Below are 6,000 nucleotides of genomic sequence, written 5' to 3' on the forward strand. Positions count from 1 at the left end.
TGCCATTTATTACCCCCTTTACATTTTTATTTATCCACATTGGTTTTCTCTTGTTCCTGACTCTTTTATTCCCATACGGTATGTACCTTTCACAGTGAGAATTTAAGATATCCTTAAAAATCTCCCATTGAGTGTCTGTACTCTTGTTTTTGAGGACATTTTCCCAATTTACAGTGTTAAGGGCTTCTCTTAGTTGATCAAACTTTGCCTTCCTAAAGTTCATGGTTCTTGTGGCTCCTCTAAGAGTTCCCTTATTGAAGGACAAGTTATAATGTATCATATTGTGATCACTATTTCCTAGATGCCCCCTGACCTGCACATTAGTTACTCTGTCAGGTCTGTTGGTTAATATTAAGTCCAGTAGGGCGCCCCCTCTGGTCGGGTCCTGTACCATTTGGGACAGATAATTATCCTTACTTATAGTCAGAAACCGGTTTCCTTTATGAGATTCACAGGTCTCTGTTTCCCAGTTTATGTCGGGATAGTTAAAGTCCCCCATAATAACCACCTCATTGTTATTTGCTGCCTTGTTTATTTGCTTTAATAATTGATCTTCTGCTGCTTCCATTATATTTGGTGGCTTATAGCAAACCCCGATCAGTATTTTATTATTTTTCTTTCCATATATTTCTACCCATAATGACTCCACATTATCATTTCCCTCACATATATTCTCCCGCAGTGTGGCCTTTAGGCTGGACTTTACATAAAGGCAAACTCCTCCCCCTTTTCGTTTTTTTCGATCCTTCCTGAATAGACTATAACCCTGTATGTTAACCACCCAGTCATAGCTATCATCCAACCATGTCTCTGTTATACCCACTATGTCATAGTTTTCTTCAGACATTATTAACTCCAGTTCGTCAGTTTTATTGGTCAGACTTCTGGCATTAGTAAGCATACAATTTAGAGGTGTATGGTTTTTTTCCCTATGAAGCCTATCCCTATTGACTATTCTAACCCCTCCCTCCGCTCCACCCCCAGGTACATTTATAAGCCCCAGCTTTCTATCTACACTATCTTACCCTTCTATATTGTAGTTTCCCTCCCCCCCTTTACCTAGTTTAAACACTCCTCCACCCTTCTGGCCATCTTCTCCCCGAGCACAGCTGCACCCTCCCCATTGAGGTGCAGCCCGTCCCTACCGTAGAGCCTGTATCCGACAGAGAAGTCGGCCCAGTTCTCCATGAACCCAAACCCCTCCTTCCTACACCAGCTTCTGAGCCACTTGTTTAGCTCCCTAATCTCCCGCTGCCTCTCTGGTGTGGCACGTGGTACAGGTAATATTTCAGAAAATACTACCTTGGAGGTCCTTGCCTTAAGCTTGCTACCTAAGTCCCTGAAATCATTTTTAAGGACACTCCGCCTACCTCTCACTTTGTCATTGGTGCCAATGTGCACCATGACTGCTGGGTCTTCTCCAGCCCCCCCCAGTAATCTGTCAACCCGATCCACGATGTGCCGAACGCGAGCGCCAGGCAGACAACACACTGTTCGGCGATCCCGGTCTTTGTGACAGATCGCCCTGTCTGTCCCCCTAATAATTGAGTCCCCCACTACCAGCACCTGTATGGCCTGCCCTGCGCTCCTCCTTCCCTCCTTACTGGAGCAGACACCCCTCTGGTGGTCAGAGGCAGTGACTTGCTGCAGTACTGCTAACTCTGAACTAACATCCCCCTCATCTGCCAACCGGGCAAACTTGTTGGGGTGTGCTAGATCAGGACTAGCTTCCCTGGCGCTTTTTCCCCTACCCCGCCTTCTAACTGTAACCCAGCTAGCTGCCTGACTGTCCTGTACCTCCATCCCGCTATCCTCCCCCACCTCTACCCCCGAGAGAGCTTGCTCAGTGAGCAGCAAACTCCTCTCCAAGTTGTCAATAGATCTCAGTGTTGCCAGTTGCTCCTCTAGACTCAGGATTTGTGCTTCCAAATGAGCAACCCGCACACATCTCGCACAGCAATATGCACCCTCGAAGCGCTGATCAAGGATTGCATACATTGAGCAAGATGTACACCTGACCGCATTGTCAAACATGGAGGACATCTTGGCAATGGGGATAGCTCAAATAACTGGCAAAAACAGACAGTAAGGTGCAATATATATATATATATATATATATATATATATATATATAAATATATGGAATCACAAGGATTTATACTTTACCCTCCTTCTTGCTTTTTAACTCCTTCTTTGCTTGTAACTCCTCACTTAGAGATGTCACTTAGGAGATTCACCCCAGCTCAGGATTCGCTTGTGTGTCCAAGCTAAATGCAACTGCAAAAGCCAAGCAGAACTCACAGAGACTTAATTACTTAATTAGCAACACACCTGAAATAGCCCTTACCCCTTTTTTTTTGCTTTTTTCAACAAAACTTTACACTGAACACAACACAAACAAACACAGTGCTCCCCCTTGCAATAGTAATGAATATACTCTCCTTCATTGCTTGTAACTCCTCACTTAGAGATGTCACTTAGGAGATTCGCCCCAGCTCAGGATTCGCTTGTGTGTCCAAGCTAAATGCAACTGCAAAAGCCAAGCAGGAGGAAGAACACAAAGACAAGTATTGATTAAATATGTATTAAGAAATTGCTTTTTGTTGTTTAAAAACATTGGCTGGACTATGATGATAGTAGTTGTTGTCCTCAAAATCTTCAGAATGAGTGGAGATTGTCATACAACTGGAAATGTGTATTTTATACCTGTATTTTGTTTTGCTAGAATTTCTATGGAATGTAACCTCTTCTTATTTATTATTATTATTATTTATTGTTTTATATAGCGCCATCAAATTACATAGCGCTGTACAATGGGTAGACAGAACGTAAAAAGTAGTATGTAACATAACAAATTGACTTACAGAGACAACAGGTGAGGAGGGCCCTGCTCAAACAAGCTTACAGTCTAGAGAGATTTAGGGTGTAAAAAGTGCCATTGTAAGGGATGGACCAGCCACACTAGTTTAAGTATTGCATTAAAGGGACTAGGAGAGATGAGTTAAGGGAATATGAGGGGTGTTAATGTGCAATATTATAAGCGTCCTTAAAGAAGTGGGTCTTGAGGGATTTTTTGAAGGACCGAAGGCAGGAGGAGTGACGGATGCTTACTCTGCTACATATTGTTTACTGTCACCTACATAGACTGTGTTTGCTATCTACATGTATGTATAAGCACAATTAAATTTACCTATTAAGCAAGCATTTTTTAAATGGTTTTGTTAGTTTTAAAATATTTATTATTTAATAAAGCCAGTGTAGCCATGCTTGAAGCGTGTGTGTTTGCTTTAGATGTAATATAATTTTAGTCTTCATAAACTATTACACTACATCAAAGAGGTACAACAATGGGGTCAGTTGAATTACCTGACTAAACCAAGTCTTAGTCAGAAAGTAGGGAGCAGTCATTCTATAGACAATATGAAAGTACCATTTCAGTGCCCCAGACTAAAAGCAAATGAACGACTGTCCTCGGCCAAAATGCATGTAAGCAATAAGTGACGTAATCACACCATAACATGCACCATAAGAACAGCCAAGCAAATAGATCAAAGGAAAAATATAAATAAAAATATTGTATTCAAAATAACTAAATAAACTCCTGTAAAACCATTACACAATGGCCTGTCTATGGACATTTAGAGAGAGAGAGAGAGAGAGAGAGAGGGATCTGACACTGGAAGTATTTGACAGTGCGTAGACAAATATTATGTTATTAGATGCAGGAAATGATGACTGGGCGTTTTGTTGAACAAAAAGTATCCATTTTAGGTGCTCAGACACACTGTGCATCTCATTGAATCACTTCAATCACTAAGGGAAGGGTTTTTACATGCTTCGTAGCATTTTCTGTGCAGTCGTACTTTAGAATGTACAATCTTTCTATGAGGTTTAGCCATGCTGCTGAATTGTTTATTTTGTTTTTTGTTATACCGTTCAGGCCAATTAAGGTTTAGTGAGGTTACTAAACCAAGACCAATGTTTCTCCCATTTATACATTTAAGAAAATGCCTACCTTTCATACTGGTCATTAAATTGAGTCCCATGTATCTGTGAGTACTGTGAGCAGGTGACTATGCTGGACCCTCAGACTGAAGATACGATAACCCAAGGTGAGACAATGAGAGGCGCTCATTGAGTAAGGATTTCATTTGGCTTGTTTGGCAATAAGGGTGGTAAGACCAATGTAGTTTTCTGCAGCACTTTACAAATTCTAGTTATAATCTGCAAATAACAAAACAATATGTCTCTTTTCAATTTCTTACCCATCGTCACAAACACTTTATAGATAGCTCTGAAAAGAACACAAAGTTGGAATTTTATAGGTCATAGAGCTCTACCTACATACACGTTTCATCTTGTTGATGTCAGGAAATGTGACTGTAAGTGTCAGTATTCATTGTATTGTTTGCAAGGCAACTTGAGCTATTGAAGAGTTACTGGTGTGATAATAACTATTGCTGAGCCCTTTTACAAGATCACAAAGTATAGGTTATTTCATAATATCTTCTAGTTCAGACAGTTGGTCCGCTAACCACTTCAAGAGAGAAGTGTTTGCCTAAGTTGCAGTAAAAATTAAGAACAAACTTTAACAAGTATGCTGTCATAACTTTTCAGAGTGGGTTGGGTGTAGGATTTGTCTGAACAAATGTAATTCTTCATACGAGAAACTATAGCCACCCCTTTTTGGACATAATGTACATCACGCCAAAAGCCCTTCCATGTTTATTGTAATATTTACTGACAGCCACATGGTGGCAGCGTTTAGTTAAAAAAAATAAATGTAGACAGATTTTATTAAAATTATGGTATTTTGGGGTTAATGGACCTATCCACCAGGTGCCCAAACACCATTCTGACCTGTTGCCTCTGCTGTATAATCAGGAATTGACAAAAGCAAGTTTGCAATTGCTTTTAAGTATTTAGTCTGGATAGAATAAAAATTACCGGTAATTGATCTTCCCATTTAAGGTTCTTTCTGTACGATATGTAGATCCAGGAATTTTTTTGCTAAAGACTGAGACTGTATCTGCTGATGAGTCATACATCTACAAATGCCGGTACCTAAGAACATGACATCCATGAGAAAGATTATGTGCTTGTGTTACTAGACTGTAAGCTCGTTTGAGCAGGGCCCTCCTCACCTGTTGTCTCTGTAAGTCAATTTGTTATGTTACATACTACTTGTTATGTCCTGTCTACCCATTGTACAGTGCTACGGAATTTGATGGCGCTATATAAAACAAATAATAAATAGCTAGTATAAAGCAGCACTGATGCTGCATTTGAACCCCCTGTATGCATTACATTTTACTGAGGTTCCTCTTCAGATGGAGCTAATCTTTGTACAAAAGTTAATTGATGATGTTGGGAGGTATTGTGGCATTATTTCAAAGGGCACTCAATTAAATTATGCACATACAAGTTAGTTATGGATCATTCGTTCATGTGCAAGTAGAATTGACTCTCGATGTGTCAGCAACTTCTACACCAGATCACACCATTGTCCAATGTACTTACACGACTAGTCCTCTTGTGATTGTCTCTATCACTGTGGAACCAGTTGCCTTATTATTACTAACCAAATATGAGCAAAGTCATTGAGACTTAAGTTCCTGTATTTTATTGCTTTCTTTTTGTTATGTTGACCAGAATTTTAAACATGTGCTAATAGCTGGTGACTTGTATTGAATTTCAATTCAGTTCAGTCAGAAAACATTTTTTAAAAACTCACTTTTCCCACCCTATTATGGTATTGATATATTGTGGATTTCTGGTTTGTCATAACTGGGCCTAATAAACACCATATCTGGCATGTTACTTAAAGGGGAACACTTAATGGCTTTTTTACAGTTGTAAGAATATATATATATATATATATATATATATAATTATTACTCACAAAGTCTCATAAAGAGCAATTGTATCATTTTATTGTGAGATTCTTATATGAATATTCACCTTTCCATGATCCTCTGTCATTTGAGGAGCTACTTTTCA

Source organism: Sceloporus occidentalis, unplaced genomic scaffold (assembly GCF_023333645.1).
Source record: "Sceloporus occidentalis isolate IW3139 unplaced genomic scaffold, rSceOcc1.0.p SCAF_16, whole genome shotgun sequence".
NCBI classification, from domain to species: Eukaryota; Metazoa; Chordata; class Lepidosauria; order Squamata; family Phrynosomatidae; genus Sceloporus; species Sceloporus occidentalis.